The sequence below is a fragment of the Rhinatrema bivittatum genome, chromosome 1, assembly GCF_901001135.1.
Source record: "Rhinatrema bivittatum chromosome 1, aRhiBiv1.1, whole genome shotgun sequence".
Lineage (NCBI taxonomy): Eukaryota > Metazoa > Chordata > Amphibia > Gymnophiona > Rhinatrematidae > Rhinatrema > Rhinatrema bivittatum.
The window spans coordinates 25,996,714-26,014,317 of record NC_042615.1 but is presented as its reverse complement, the minus strand read 5'-3'; positions in this window follow the sequence as shown (position 1 = coordinate 26,014,317).

The window sequence follows — 17,604 nt, the reverse complement described above, 5'->3', positions numbered from 1 at the left end:
CATGGAATGCCTCTCATGAGGGACTTTGTCAAACGCCTTCTGAAAATCCAAATACACTACATCTACCGGTTCACCTTTATCCACATGTTTATTAACCCCTTCAAAAAAATGAAGCAGATTTGTTAGGCAAGACTTCCCTTGAGTAAATCCATGTTGACTATGTTCCATTAAATCATGTCTTTCTATATGCTTTACAATTTTGTTCTTGAGAATAGTTTCCATTATTTTTCCCGGCACCGAAGTCAGGCTCACTGGTCTATAGTTACCTGGATCACCCCTGGAGCCTTTTTTAAATATTTGGGTTACATTGGCCACCCTCCAGTCTTCAGGTACAATGGATGATTTTAATGATAGGTTACAAATTTTAACTAATAGATCAGAAATTTCATTTTTTAGTTCCTTCAGAACCTTAGGATGCATACCATCCGGTCCAGGTGATTTGCTACTCTTTAGTTTGTCAATCTGGCCTACTACATCAGAGATGGTTGATGCAGATATAAAGCATTGTTCTTAATGATAGGGGACCTGGGGATGGAGTTGGGGCTAAGGAGAGAAGCCTAGGATGTGCTTTTGTATGTAAGAATGTAGCCTGTTATGGAGCTATTAAGGGGTGACAATAGTCTGGAGATGAAGCAGTTGTATATGAGAGATCAATATTATTGGGCATGGGGATAAGACAAAAAAGCCCAGGAATGAAACTGTTAAGGGGTGGAGAGAAAAGAGACAGGGCTGATTTGGGGTTCAAGATAAGGGACATTTGTCTTTTTCAAGCTGAGCCCCTCCCACCCAATATGCAGTATCTTTCATAGAGGCCATGCAACATCTGATCCTGTATACAATTGCCTTAAAAGCTCTTTTTCAAAGTACATTATGCACATCTTAAATATGGGAGGAGCGACCACGCTGAGCATGCTTAGAGTCTGTGCCAATGCAGAGCAAAAGCACGAAGCCAAGAATGGTTGCCCGTATGCACACTCCCTCTCTTCAATATCTTTGTGAGCGACATTGTGAAAGAGTTATATACCACTTGCTAGGGGCACAGAAAATAAAAGAGGTCCTGATGCTGGGGTTTCTGATCCTGGCACCAAGTCTGTGGGTTCAAAAGTGGCTGGGTGAGATGGAGCATTGGACTGGGCTGAGAGGGAATGAGGGAGTGTGGATTTCTTGTAGGACTGGGAAAAGATAAAAATCACTTTTCCACTCTGTGACCATCTAACTGCCTCTCCAAAGTTGATCTCATTAAGAATGCTTTTTAATTTTTATTTTTTTTTAAATAAAACCCACAACCTTGGGTTTCACAAAGGGAGTCTCACATTATAGTTTATGGTTCCTTCTTGTAACTCTATTTTATCTTCTGATGGTGCCAGCAATAAAACATAACAATAGATGAGTGATAGAATTCAAATTCAGAAACTTCGAAAGCCAGTTTTGGGCAAACAAATCCTAAATCTTGAGGCAGGTGCAGTAGGCTGAGTGCACAGTGCAGTTCCTTAATTTATGTGCATATTTTGTGCATACAACATACTTGCATGCATAAAATATGCACGCAAAAAAGTGTGTATAGGCTAGGGAAGTGCTCAAAAAGCCCTATGGCTGAACGCACAGTTTTGTAAATGCTGGGATTTAAACTCCAGCTTAAAGATAGAGTACAAGTTAACTCACAATCTGAAAATTTCTTTATTGCAATCTTACATTTTTTAATGCAGTCTTACATTTCTTTATTCTGCCCGCCTATCTCTTACACATGTGGGCAAAAATAAGGAGAGCTAGAAAAGAAAGAGAAAGAGAAGACAGACGAAGCAGGGACCAAATGGACAATGAAAAGAGAAGAAGGAGAGACCCTGCAGGCAGCATATATTTCCACCACAGGCAATGCTCCTTGGATTGCAGTAGCGGATGTGATGCACAAGTAACATTTTAGATTGAGGGCAATTTTGTCCTTTTATAAGACCCTTCATAGTGATATAGATTCCATCATACCTCGCAGCCATGCAATACCCAGATTGGTGAAACTGCTCAATGTTTTACTTTTTCTGGCCAGTGGAAGTTTCCAAAATATAGTTGGTGGAATGGCCAGTCGTTTTGTTTGAGACACTTCATTCAATTACTCTGGGTAATGCTGAAATGCATGAAAGACTATATCAAGTACCCAGAGCAGCAAGTGTTACATTTGGGACCGCTAGGAGAGCGATCCCATTTGAGGGGATTGTGCGCCTTTGGGCCTCGGTACGACCCCAGAAGATTCAAAAACAGCGCCGAGGGTTGGCGAGATGTGTCCCAGCATGGGTGAAGACAAAGTCTGACCCTCTGCTGGACCTACATGCTTCTGGAAGCTAACAACACTATGTTGGAATTTGAACAGTCCTCTGACCAGTCCCAGCCCTTTCGGACCTGCCGCTGGGTATCGGCAAGAAGCAGCAGGCCAGACTGAGAATGAGGGCAGACGGAGGCCTTGTGACACAGATGACTCAAGATGAGGATAAGAAGACTCTGGATGTGGACAAGGAGTTTAGAAGACTCTGGATGAGATGAGGAACTTGAAAGACTCTGGATGAGACGAGAAGCTTGGAAGGTTCAGACATTGGCATTGTCTCTCAGGGCACCCTAAACAGCCCATCAAAATGGGAAGACCCACCCTGTTCCACTCTGTTCCACCCTGTTCCACTGCGTGCCCTACACAACCTGGAAGGCTGGTCATGGACCACGTGGAGAGCGGGACGAGCGCAGGAAGGGAATCCAGCTGAGAAGAAACTCCAATAACGAGAACAGGAACCGACAAGACAGATTTACCCCAAAAGGTGTCATCTGGAGAACCAAAGGAGCTGGAGGGTCAAGAGGAATCGGAACAAGCGAAGGAGGAACGAAACCTCGGAATATCAGGCAATAGAACATCAGGAAGTCTGGAACATCAGTAAGTGGAACATCAGGAAGCCTGGACTAGGAACCTCGGAACATGAAGACATGGAACATCAGGAATCCACAGGAAGCAACGAAGACTCAGGCAAGACAGGACATGGAGCTCCAACGAAGAACAAGGAAGACCTGATGGGGTGCTGGAAAATGAGACTTCCAGGAACAGGAAACTCCAATGCAAGCCAAAGCAGGACTGTTGGAGAAGCCCTTTTATAGGGCTGAACCAGGAAACTGGGTGACCTGACTTCCGGTGGAGCCAGGAGGACTCCACCTACGCTGCCCCTTTAAGAAGGGGAAGATAACGCGGGCCTGCCCTTAGGAAGGGAGGCAGGACCTTGGAGAGTGGCCATGCTGCCGCTGAAGATGCTGAAGTGCAGGAAAAGCTGGGCCTCTGCACAGGCAGGCCCCGACCCAGGAGTGGCTGCGCCCTGCCGCCAAACAAGCAGAGGAGAGCAGCTCCAGCTGCGGGAAGACACCGGGTATGAAGGCCCCTCCGGGCCGTGGAATGGCAAGGATGTCAGCGGCTCCACCGTGAAGAAGGCACTGAAGTCCGTGGCTCCTGCCGCAGTGAAGAGGAGTCTGATGGGCGGTCTCCGGGGCACAAGGGTAAGCAGAGTCCGCGGCTCCTGCCGCGATGAAGGCCCAGTGTCGGTGGCGTCTGGCTGCATCGGGGAACAAGCAGCATGGGAAGGTGAGAGGCCTGCTCGCGGGGGAAACTCCACGGGCAGGAATCATAACAGTACCCCCTCCTCAAAGACCCCCTCCTCAAGCCTCATTTCAACAGCTAGAGGGGACAAGGTGTCAATCCATACCGACAGGGGGAAATCAAGGGCCCAAAAAATGGAAACTGGTATTTCCAGGGACTGAAGCGAAACAGGGACTAGAAGCTACAGCCATGCAACAAGGCAAAACAGCACAAACGAGACAAAAAGGCAAAGCAACACAAAAGCAAAACAGCAGAACAAGAGACAGGCAAACAAGTGAACAGCACAACAAGCGGAAAACAGCACAAACGAGCGAACAGCACAAACAAGAAACAGGCAAACGGCAGAAACAAGAAACAAGCAAATGGCACAACAAGCAACAAGCGAACAGCACAAACAAGTGAACAGGACAAACAAGCGAACAGCACAACAAGCAACAAATGAGTGGAAAACAGCACAAACAAGAGGAAAACAGCACAAACGAAAGGCACAAACAAGAGACAAGCAAACAAGCGAAATAGCACAAGGAGCAAAGCAACAAACGGCACAAAGAAACCATAGGCAAAATGGCACAAATAAGAGACAAACAAACACAAGGAACAAGCAAAATACAGAAACAAAACAAGGAACAAACAAAACAAAGAGCATAAGAACACACAAGAAACACAAGAAACCAGACAAAAAGTACAGGAAATTTCAGGAAAGACCTGGGAGGGAACCAGGGTGGGAACAACCGGAACCAGCAAACCAGGTAGGGTGCAAGCGCCTCCGGCAGGTCGTAAAAAGCCCATCCTGGAAAAAAGGTGGAAAAAATGTCTGGGTGCAGGCGCCTCCTGCAGGTCGTGGAATCCAGACAGCTGGCGCCTCCAGCAGTCGTAAGAAGGAAGCCCTGAAACAAAAAAAAAAAAATTGTCCAAAAACAAGTCCAGGAACAAACTTGAGACAAAGACTCTGAAGCAAAACTCCAGGAACAAGGCAAGCCCATTCACAGGAACACGTTCACCGGACACATGGCCTTGCATACTGTAACATTTGGGACCGCTAGGAGACTGATCCCATTTGAGGGGATTGTGTGCTCTGGGCCTCAGCACGACCCCAGAAGATTCCAAGGCAACGTCGAGGGTCGGCAAGAAGTGTCCCAGCAACGGTGAAGTCAAAGTCTGACCCTCTGCTGGACCTGCATGCTTCTGGAAGCCAAAAACACTATGTTGGTATTTGAACAGTCCTCCAACCGTTCCCAGCCCTTTCGGACCTGCTGCTGGGTATCGGCAAGAAGCAGCAGGCTGGACTGAGAATGAGGGCAGACGGAGGCTTTGTGACACAGAAGACTCAAGAGGTAGACAAGAAGACTCTGGATGTGGACAAGGATCTTGGAAGACTCTGGATGAGGCGAGGAACTTGGAAGACTCTGGACAAGACGAGGAACTTGAAAGACTCTGGACGAGATGAGAAGCTTGGAAGATTCAGACATTGGCACTGTCTCTCAGGGCACCCTACACAGCCCACTAACATGGGCAGACCCAATGGGCTAGTCACGGACCACCCTGTTCCACTGTGTGCCCTACACAACCTGGAAGGCTGGTCACGGACCACATGGAGAGCGGGACGAGCACAGGAAGGGAATCCAGCTGAGACAAAACTCCAATGATGAGAACAGGAACCGACAAGATGGATTTACCCCAACAAGGTGTCATCTGTAGAACCAAAGGAGCTGGAGGGTCAAGAGGACTCATAACAAGTGAAGGAGGAATGAAACCTTGGAACATTAGGAAGTGGAACATCAGGAAGTCTGGAACATCAGGAAGGGGAGCATCAGGAAGCCTGGACTAGGAACCTCGGAACATGAAGACATGGAATATCAGGAAGCCAAAGGAAGCAACAAAGACTCAGGCGAGACGGACATGGAGCTCCAATGAAGAACAAGGAATGAAGACCTGACAGGGTGTAGGAAGACGAGATTTCCAGGAGCAGGAAACTCCAATGCAAGCCAAAGCAGGACTGTTGGAGAAGCCCTGTTATAGGGCTGAACCAGGAAACCGGGTAGAGCTGACTTCCGGTGGGGCTAGGAAGACCCCACTTATGCTGCTTCTTTAAGAAGGGGAAGGTAAGTGGGCCCGCCCCTTAGGAAGGGAGGCAAGACCTTGGAGAGTGGCCATGCCGCTGAAGACGCTGAAGTGCAGGAAAAGCTGGGCCTCTGCACAGGCAGGCCCCAAAGTAGAATTGGCGGTGCCCTGCCGCCAAACAAGCAGAAGAGAGCAGCTCCAGCCGCGGGAAGACCCCGGGGATGAAGGCACCTCCGGGCCGCGGGATGGGACAGATCCATCAGTACCTCCGGCTGTAGATGTGAACAATACCATAAGGGGCAATGAGATTAATTGGAAGGTCATAGCTGACTTTTCATGTAAGTTATGAATTCCACTAACTTTTACACCTACACCCCTGTTGTGGGACCTGTGAGAAAGAAGGCATATTTTTTGAGGGTACTGAGTAACCACCATGTCCTTGTATTTAATTTCAGGAGTCTGAAAAGAAAGGCCACTTGATGGGCTGTATGCACCTGGATGCATCATGTTTATTCAATTCATTTTGTTCTTTTGCATATTATTCATTCAATAAATTTTATTTTCCGAGCAACAATAATGGGCTTATTTGATTAAGAACAAGCTGTATAGGGCCAGCCCTTCTACTCCTCCCCCCCCCCACCCCCCCAGCATCCCCTCCTCCCTTATGCTGTACTTCTGCTTACAATGTACGTGCATAAAAAATGTGTACATATGACTCAGGATGGCCAACATTTTATGCGTCTAGAGCCAAGAAATCTGAATCCACCCTTTTCCCATATAGCTAAATGGCATCTGCTTTCAGTCTCCACACCTACCCCCATGTTCGATCTGATGTCTGAGTCCAGCATAACATTCCTAACACTCACATAACTGTAAACACACTTGGGCACAAAACTATTTCAGCACTATCATGTGGGTAGCCAGATGGTAAGGTTATTGGGGTTTCAACTTTAAAAGATGTTATGGAAATAGTTTGAACACCAAGAGTATTTTTCACTGTGAAATAAATTAAAATAGAAAATGATCTCAAAGGCACTTCTATAATCAAATTAATGTTTTTATTCTGCTGGCAAATGGATAATTTTTCAGGTTCTTCACGTCTAGAAATGAGTGTAATTAATAAACAGAATGAGAAATGATTTACTTCTGATGTACAAAACAATTTTGTATATTTGACCTCACTAATTTTTAACACAGTGTTATGAATAGAAACAAGTTCCTTTACAAGGATTACTTCTCACCAAGGTACAATCAGATATGTTTTTTTCTCAGTTAATTACTTCTTAAGGTGAAAAAAATGTTGAATTTCAACTTAATTTATGAAATCTGATTCTTTGTGTTAACTTTTTATCATTACAGGCTCTTCAGAATATTCTGAAATCTTCCAGGATTCCCTTCAGGTAAGTATGAACAGTTTTTCTCGTTAACTTTATTTAACTCAATTAGTAACTTATCTTTAATTTATTTGTGGGTAATAAATGTAGAGAGCATAGCTTTGGGAATGCTGGATAGAGAGCACTAACCCAGGAATGAAGAGAAGCTTGTTATCGAGGAATAGCGTATGCTGCTTGATGGCACAGACTGGTCCTGGACTACCACTCTTGATCATGAGGTTTCAGGACACAGTGGTTTACCTACTATGCTAACTAAAACCAAATCAATAACAAAAACTGACTTCCTTACACTGCCAGTCTTCAACAGTCTACAATGTTGCTAGTGTGTACCTCGACATCTAATTGAGTCTAGAGTTGTTATAAACAGAAATAAAAAAATAATTATATCAGCCCTGTTTAATTATTCAGGCTTTGTGAGAATTATAGAGTATGAAAAATATTAAAAAATAGTTACTCTCTCTCTTTCTTTGATTGGGTGACTAGAGAATTAGATCAGGGAAAAGCGCTCGATGTGATTTACTTACTTACTTACTTACTTACTTACTTACTTATTTATTTATTTATTTATTTATTTATTTAACACTTTTATATATCGAGGTTCAGGTAACAGAATTACTAATCACTTCGGTTTACATTCCAACAATTACAGTGACAATTATAATGTCCTACAAAGAACAGGGTGAATAAAACTTGGAGTAATAAAGCCTTTGATATGGTCCCGCATAGAAGAGACTCATGAACAAAATGAGAAGCTTGGCAGTGAGCGCCAACGTGGTGGTGTGGATTACAACTAGTTGATGGATAGAAGACAGCAGATGATGGTAAATGGAATCTACTCTGAAGAGAGAACAATGTTAACTGGAATGCCGCAAGGTTCGGTGTTTGGACCGGTTCTATTCAAGCTCTTTGTTGTTATGCTAAGGCTTGTGGACCCTTGGGCCGACGAGGGGATGTTACACCTTGCGGAGGATCCTTAGGTTCTCTCGTCGGGTGGCAAGGCAGGACAGAGGAGGAGAGCAGCTGACTCTTGGCACTGAAGACAGAAGCTACTGTGGAGATGGACAAGGAGATGAGCAGATGAGCGATCTTCACCACTGGTGGCCAGCGGTCCCCCCTGGAGGAGCCCATAGGGACCAACCACTGGGACTTAGGTGGACCTAGAGAAGTCAGGGTATCGGTGCAAAGGCCAACTGGAGCTTCACCCTGGAAGCCCACGGTCCTCTCAGGAGGAGCCCATAGGGACCCGGGCCGCTGGGACTTAGGTGGGCCTTTGGAGACGATGGTCTTGAAGGAGTCCTAGGTCAAGTGCCAGAGGGTCAACGCTCACCAGTCCAAAGTCGTGTACCAGAGAATCACTGCTTGCCAATCCGAAGTCAGGAACCAGAGAATCACCACTTGCCAATCCGAAGTCAGGAACCAGAGAATCACCGTAAGTCAATCCGAAGTCAGGAACCAGGAACACCAAGACAAAACAGGAACCAGAGTCTGAGCACAAGGAACTCACCAAAGCAAGCAGACTAGACAGCCTTGGAGGACGTTGCCAAGTCGAGGAATGAGCAGAGGAAGCCTCCTTAAATACTTCCTCTGCTCTGGATCATTGGAAGCAGGTGAGTATCATCAAAGGGATCAGGTCCCTTTAAATCCAGCAAGGGGGCATGGCCTCATGCCTAAAGATGGTGGCGGCCATCTTGGATTTCCGAGGAGGAGGAAAGCCAGCAGAACTCTGCGAGGGAGGCGCAGGGATGGCTCCCCAGTGGGCAGCCAGACCGCGGACCATCCCCGGGGTGATGGGCACCGGCCCCGGGGAACATTTCTGGAATTGCCACGGAGGGTCGCCACCATGGTGGAGGTAAGGGGCCGCGCCCATGGATGGTCACGGGTGCGGAACACAACAGTAACCCCCCCTTTAGGGTGCCTTCCCGGAGGCCTGGGTTTATCTGGATGATTGCGGTGGAACTGCTCCAGCAATCCCCGATCCAGGATGTTGGCCAATGTTTCCCAGGAGTTCTCCTCTGGGCCGAAGCCTTCCCACGCTAGCAGGTACTCCCACTTCTTTCGATGCTTCCTCACATCTAAAACCTCCCGGACCTGGTAGGTGAGATCATCCTCGGAGACAACTGGTTGAGGAGTCGGCGGTGTGCTGGAAGGCCATGACAGTACTAAAGGCTTCAGGAGGGATATGTGGAAGGTGTTATGTATCTTGAGGAATGGGGGAAGATGCAGTTGGTAAGAGACTGCACCCACCTGTCGGATGATGGGAAACGGCCCAATGAATCGCGGGGCTAGACGCACTGATGGTAGCTTCAGGTGGATGAATTGTGTGCTTAACCAAACTTTTTGGCCTGGGCGGAGAGGTGGGTACGGTCTTCTTCGTTGGTCAGCATACCTTTTTGCCACCTGACTGGCCTTGATCAGGGCGCGTTGTGTGGAACAGGCAGTGTAGTTCTTTGGCAGAGAGCTGGGCTACCGGGGATGGCACTGCGATGGGCATGGGCAGAGGCAGACGCGGCTGTTTCCCATATACTATTTGGAACAGGGAAGATCTGGTAGCCGCAGAGAGATGGGAGTTAAGAGCGAATTCGGCACAAGGTAGCAAGCTAGCCCAGTCATCTTGCTTTTTATTAACGTAGATGCGGAGGAACTGCTTCAACGTCTGGTTGGTTCTCTCCGCGAGACCTTTGGTCTGAGGGTGATAGCCTGATGTATAATCCAAGGTGACGTCGAACTTTTGACAGAGGGCCCTCCAGAACTTGGCAGTGAATTGAGGCCCTCAATCCGACAGAATGCTTTGAGGCAGGCCGTGCAGCCGGAAGATATGCTGGACGAACAGCTGGCCCAGCTGTGGAGCCGACGGCAATCCTGGCAATGGCACAAAATGTGCCATTTTACTTAAACTGTCGACGACCACCCAGATCACGGTGTTGCCGCTGGATCGTGGCAGGTCCACCATGAAGTTGTTAGCCACATGAGTCCATGGTTCGGAGGGCGTAGGTAGCGGCTGAAGCAGGCCTGGGGTTGAGCCGAAGATTCTCTTATAGCGGGCGCAGGACTGACAGGATTCTACGTATGCTCGGACATCCTTGTTGACCTTTGGCCACCAGTAATAGCGGTGCAGGGTCTGTAGTGTCCGGGATTGCCCTGGGTGACCAGAACAGCGGGAATCGTGGGCCCATGCCAAGACTTGTTTCCGCAAGCCCGGGGGAACTAAAGTTTTCCCTAGAGGGATTGACGTGGTAGCAGACAAGAGGATGCGGGACGGCTCGATGATATATCGCGGTTCCTCTGAGCCTTCCGTTGATTCAAATACCCGCGATAGGGCATCGGCCTTGACATTCTTCTCGGACGGTCTATAGCGGAGTACGAAATTAAACCAAGTGAAAAACAGGGCCCACCGTGCTTGTCGTGGATTGAGCCGTTGAGCCCGGTGTAGGTATTCGAGATTCTTGTGGTCCGTGTAAATCGTGAACGGATGCTGTGCTCCCTCCAGCCAGGGGCGCCATTCTTCAAGGGTGACCTTGATCGCTAGCAGCTCCTTATCCCCATGACATAATTTCTCTCCGCTGGGGAGAACTGGTGCGAGAGGAAGGCACACGGGCGAAGTTTGTGATTATCGGACATTTGACTCAAGACGGCACCTATGCCTTCCGATGAGGCGCCCAACGATGATCGGGCACTGTGGGTCTGGATGCCGAAGGCATGGTTGCTGCAGGAATGCCTCCTTGAGGTGACAAAAGGCGGCTTCCGCCCCAGGAGGCCACTTCTTGGGATCTGCGCCTTTCCGGGTCAGGGCCGTCATTGGAGCGACTATGGAGGCATAGTGGAGAATGAATGACCGATAATAATTTGTGAATCCCAGGAATCGTTGGAGTGCCTTCAATCCGGACGGCTGGAGCCATTCCCGAATGGCTTTCAGCTTTTGAGGATCCATACAGAACCCTTCACTGGAGATAATGTATCCCAGGAAGGGAAGGGACTCCTTCTCAAAGATATATATATATCTTCTCAAAGATATATATATATATATATATATATATATATCTGATCTTCATTTTCCTTCTTACCCCAAGTTATTGATTCCCTGTTACATGTAACTGCTTTTCTGCACTATTGTTCAAATTGTAAAGTTTATTTTAATTGCACCCCTGTTTCTTGTGAACCAGCATGATGGGACTACCGTCTTGAATGTTGGTATATAAAAAAACTTAAATAAATAAATAAATAAATAAATAAAGAAGCACTTTTCTAATTTTGCGTACAACTGATGTTCTCGGAGCCGTTGCAATACCTGGATGACATGCTGACAGTGCGCGGTCAGGGAATCTGAGAATACTAAAATGTCATCCAGGTATACCACCACACATTTGTATAGGAGATCATGGAAGATCTCATTCATAGTGTTCTGGAACACCGCAGGAGCGTTACAGAGCCCGAACGGCATTACTAGATACTCATAGTGGCCGTCCCGGGTATTGAAGGCCGTCTTCCACTCATCACCTTCCTTGATTCGGATGAGGTTGTAGGCCCCTCGGAGGTCCAACTTGGAAAAGATCCTCGCCCCTTGGAGCCGGTCAAAGAGCTCCGAGATGAGGGGCAAGGGGTAGCGATCCTTGACTGTAATAGCATTTAAGCCCCGGTAGTCAATACAGGGGCGAAGACTCCCGTCCTTCTTCGTGACAAAGAAGAAACCAGCCCAGGCAGGAGATATAGACTGCCAAATGAAGCCCCTCTCCAGGTTCACTTTGATGTATTCGCTCATGGTCTGTGTCTCAGCAGGCGAGAGGGCGTATGTGCAGCCCCGAGGAGGCTCCATACCAGGAAGGAGATTGATGGTGCAATCGAAGGAATGATGGGGTTGAAGTATCTCGGCCTTCTGTTTCGAGAACACATCCGCGTATGCGCCATAGGGGGCCGGCAGGCCTGGAAGGCTGGTGGTAGCCACAGGACAGGAGACAGGAACCACGGATTGGAGGCAGTTGCCATGATACTTTGGCCCCCAGCGAGACAGCTGCAAAGTCTTCCAGTTAAACTGAGGTTCGTGTTCCTGCAGCCAGGGAAGGCCCAGGACAATCGGGTGTATGGAGTATTCCAGAACATACAATGGCATGCGCTCCTGGTGGAAGATTCCAACCCTCAGTGGGACAGGAACCGTGGTTTGTGTCACGCGATCTGGGAGAGGTTTCCCTTGAATGGAGGAGATGACCAAGGGCGCTGGAAGGCGAGTTTGTGGTAACTCCAAATGCTCCGCCAGACTTTTCATGATGAAGTTACCCCCGGCACCGGAGTCCACCAAGGCCAAAGTGTGGAACTCGCCGCCGGTGAAGGTTAACGCAACTGGTAGCATTAGTGGAGGTACTGGAGAAGCACGGCCCAGGATGAGACCTCTTTTCGGTCCTAGGCCCGAGCGTTTCCCGGCCGAGTCGGGCATACCGCTATCTGATGGTCCACTGCTCCACAGTAAAAACAGAGTCCTTCCCTTATCCGCCTCCGGTGTTCCTGTGGGGAGACTCTTCCGCGACCCAACTCCATGGGTTCCTCGGCGGACGTTCCAGGAACTTCAGAAGCATTCTTGGAAGGCGGTGAGGCTCTCCTCACCGCCTTGACTACTGGAAGGTGAATCCTGATCCAGCGATCTACTCGGTTGGCCACTTCTACCAGGCCGTCGAGGTCTTCCGGAAGTTCTTTCGTCGCTAGCTCGTTCTGAAGGCGGGAGGCCAGTCCTTCCAGAAAGATCCCGTGGAGGCAATTGTCTCTCCAATTCAGCTCTGCGGCCAAGGTACGGAACTCCGTTGCGTATTCAGCCACAGTCCGAGTACCTTGTCGCAATCGGAGCAATTCAGAGACTGCCGTGGATTTGCGGACGGGTTCATCAAAAATCTGCCGGAAAGCAGACAGAAACTGACTCAGGTTTTCGAAGATAGGGTCCCTTCCCTCCCACAGATGAGAGGCCCAGATCAGAGGCCTCCCATCGAGCAGGGACATAATGTAGCTGGTCTTAACTAGGTCGCTGGGAAACTGCGCAGGAAGCAAGGAAAAACGGACCTGGCACTGGCTGAGGAAACCTCGACACAACTTTGCATCTCCGGCGTATCGAGAAGGTGCCGGGAGTTGGGTGGAGCTTCCTTGTCCCGGGTCGCCCCCGGAGGCTTGGACGGTGTGCGGCTGAGTAGGGCGGCCTCCTTGAGCCCCAGGCGGAGACGGCAGCATAGGGTTCATGGGCCCTAATGCCTCAAGGTGCTCGGTCAGGCCCTGTACCGCAGAGACCAGGGCATCGAGGGTCTGTTGTTGCTCCTTCAGGTGCTGGGCCATTCCAGGAATGGCCTGGTGGGCAGATGCCTCTGCCGGGTCCATGGACTTGGCAATCTGTTATGCTCAGGCTTGTGGATCCTTGGGCCGACGAGGGGATGTTACACCTTGCGGAGGATCCGTAGGTTCTCTCGTCGGGTAGCGAGGCAGGACAGAGGAGGAGAGCAGCTGAAGATAGAAGCTACTGTGGAGACGGACAAGGAGATGAGCAGATGAGCGATCTTCATCACTGGTGGTCAGCAGTCCCCCCGGGAGGAGCCCGTAGGGACCCGACCGCTGGGACTTAGGTGGACCTAGAGAGGTCAGGGTATCGGTGCAAAGGCCAACTGGAGCTTCGCCCTGGAAGCCCGCAGTCCCCCCAGGAGGAGCCCATAGGGACCTGGGACGCTGGGACTTAGGTGGGCCTTTGGAGACGGTGGTCTTGAAGGAGTCCTAGGTCAAGTGCCAGAGGGTCGACGGTCACCAGTCCAAACTCATGTACCAGAGAATCACCACTTGCCAATCCGAAGTCAGGAACCAGAGAATCACCACTTGCTAATCCAAAGTCAGGAACCAGAGAATCACCATAAGCCAATCTGAAGTCAGGAGCCAGAGAATCTCCGTAAGCCAATCTGAAGTCAGGAACCAGGAACACCAAGACGAAACAGGAACCAGAGTCCGAGCACAAGGAAGTCACCGAAGCAAGCAGACTAGTCAGCATTGGAGGACGTTGTCGAGGAATGAGCAGAGGAAGCCTCCTTAAATACTTCCTCTGCTCTGGATCATTGGAAGCAGGTGAGTATCATTAAAGGGATAAGGTCCCTTTAAATCCAGCAGGGGGGCATGGCCTCGTGCCTAAAGATGGCGGCGGCTATCTTGGATTTCCTCCTCCGAGGAAAGCCAGCAGAACTCCGCGAGGGAGGCACAGGGACGGCTCCCCAGCGGGCGGCCAGACCACGGACCATCCCTGGGGTGATGGGCCCCGGGGAGCGTTTCAGGAGTTGCCACTGCGGGTCGCCACCGTGGTGGAGGTAGGGGGCCGCGCCCGTGGACGACCACGGGCAAGGAACACAACATTTGTGAGTGACATTGCAGAAGGGATAGAAGGTAAGGTTTGTCTATTTGTGAATGATACTAAGATTTGCAACAGAATTAACATGCTAGAAGGAGTAGAGAGAATGAGATGTGATTTAAGGAAGCTTGAAGAGTGGTCAAAGATTTGACAATTGGAATTTAATGCCAAAAAGTCATGCATCTGGGATTCAGTAATCCAAAAGAACTGTATACGATGGGGGGTGAAGCGATGCTGTGCACGGAACAGGAGAGAGACCTTGGGGTAATAGTGTCTAATGATCTAAAGATCTAAAGCTAGAAAATGCTGGGCTGCATAGAGAGAGGAATGTTTAATAAGAAAAAGGAAGAGATAATCCTCTTGAATTGGTCCTTGGTGAGGCCTCACTTGGAGTACTCTTTTCAGTTCTGGAGACCATATCTCAAAAGGGACAGAGACAGTTGGAGGCGGTCGAGAGACAGGCGACCAAAATGGTGGGAGGTCTCCTTCAAATGACTTATGAGGAGAGGGTGAAGAAGCTAAATATGTATACCCTAGAGGAGAGGAGGAGCAGAGGAGATATGATACAGACCTTCAGATACTTGAAAGGTTTTAATGATGCACGATCAACAACAAACCTTTCCACTGGAAAGAAACCAATAGAACTAGGGGTCATGAAATGAAACTCCAGGAAGGACAACTTAGAACTAATGTCAGGAAATATTTCTTCGTGAAGAGGGTGGTGGACACCTGGAATGCCCGTCTGGAGGAGGTAGTGAAGACAAAAATGGTGAAAGATTTCAAAAGGGCATGGGATAAACACTGTAGATCCCTAAAGGCAAGGGGGAGGGGAATGTAGTAAGAGGCATGAGGGTAACTTGCTGGTGTGGCAGATAGTACCCTTAACAAATAAGTCTTCATACTGTTAATACAACTCCATCATTGCTCACTGCAGGGAGAATGGCAGGGGGAAAAGAGGAATTGGATTCAGAAAACAACCAACAAGGACATTGAACTGTACAGTCTGGGAAAACAAATAAGCATGGGGGTAACTTGCTTGATGTGGTGGTTACTACCCTTAACCAAAAAGCCTGATACTATACTTCTGATGCAACTCCAACATTGCTCTCTGCTTCATCAGCAGGGGGTGGAAGGAAATTGGAATCAAAGAGAAACCAACAAGAGCCCTGACCTTGGCAATCTGAGTAACTGATAAGTTTGGGAATTTGATAATTATGGGAGCTTTCTGGGCAGACTGAATAGGCCATTAGGTCCTTTTCTGATTTTACTTCTATATTACTATGTCTCTCTCATACATTAATTTGCCAGTAAAGATAGAAACAAATTATAGACTTCTATATTCCAAATTATTTCATTAATTTGCCAGTAAAGATAGAAACAAATTATAGACTTCTATATTCCAAATTATTTCATTAATTTGCCAGTAAAGATAGAAACAAATTATAGACTTCTATATTCCAAATTATTTCCAAGATTTTTCCTCTAAAGAAACAACACAGAAGTACCTTTATCTACAGGTCCTGTGATCAATTCTGCAACATCTTTATCTACAGGTGGAGTATATAACATGTATGAAATTTGTTTTTCTGCGGTAGCATGTACTTCAGTTAAATCAACTCAGAATCAGATCATCAATCAACCACTTTTCCACACATTCACTTAACTATCAAAGCTGACAAATACCACAGGTCAGCTATGAAATTAAATGTACTTTAATTAATTCTTACCGCTGTCAGAAATAAAGCTACAAACAACACCCCTTATACACACCCTCATACACAAAACTAGTGTTTCCTAAGGTATTTGGATGACACTGATCTCTGTCCATGTGTATGACTTGGTCTTTCCCCTTCAGTGTTCATCTCACATCTGCCTAAAGTTTACACAACCAACATGCTCAGTGAAAATCCTCAGCAGAGATCCCTACTCCTCTGATATCATTTTAGGGAATGGTACTTATCTACTTCTGGAGAACCTCCTTATTCTCCTAGGAAGTGCTGCGCTCGGGGGTGGACCCTTGTCCTGGAGCAGTGGGGAATGGCTCCCTGGTAGGGACCAGGAAGCACCTGTCCTCAGGGGGAGGAGCACTGGAGGAGACAGAGGCTAGGATGAGCTTCACCACTGGAAGCCCGCGGTCTCCCTGGCTGGAACCCGTAGGGACCCGGGCCACTTGGACTTAGGTGGGCCTCGCAGGGTATCCTGGAGAAGTGGTAGACAGGCGTGCCCACGGATAGCAAGGGAGCGCGGTCAGACTTGAGACTGATGTTCAGATGGAGCAAGGAAGACCAGAACAGCATAGGCGATGACAAGGCAAGGGACAGAGCCAGAATCAGGAGACATAGTCAATCAGGTAGGGGTCAGAATCCGAGGGTCAGTCCGAGGAGTAGTCAGGAAGGCAGAGGTCAGGTTCTGGAGGTCAGACGAGGTCACAGGCAGGCAGAGGTCAGGATGAAGGCAGCAGACAGGATGGTCGAGGAACAGGCCGAGGACAGTAGCTAAGAGACAGTCCGAGGGTACTACCTGGGGAGATGAACGGACAGATGCAGGAACAGAAGGACGCTGGAACAGTAGGATGCAGGAACAAGGCTGGAATAGTAGAATCCTGGAACGAGACTGGAACAAGTCTGGAACAAGGCTTAGAACGCAGTGACAATCTAGCTCACACTACAGTGCCGACCCGATTGCCAAGGCAAGGAAGTGCAGGCAGGGACTTCCTTAAGTAGTTCCTTCAACCAGGGCGCACTGCAGAGCTAGGACCTGCCCCTGGCCCTACAAGAGACCGGGCGGTCTGCGCATGCACGCATAGGGGTGTAGCCAATGCTATGGGAGATGCCGAATTCCAGCATGGGGCCTGATGCGCAGTGGAAGGCCCGGCGACCGCTGGGGAGGCCGACCCGGGACCTGCAGAGACATCAGAGAGGTGAGCAGGCCTGTGTGCGGGCCGGACGCGAATGGGACACACAACAGGAACCTCTTAAAAACATTTTGGAAAAGGAAAACCTTCTCAAAAAGAATTTTTGGTAAGCTCAAAGCATTCTTTGTAGGTAATTTAAATTTCAAATCTTCCTGTGCTTTGGATTCATTTAGTATTGTTATGCAGACCTAATCACTTAACTGCTTTGCATAAACACTGAGGTGCTCTAGCGTTGCTTTAGCATTGCCATGGCATTGCCAAG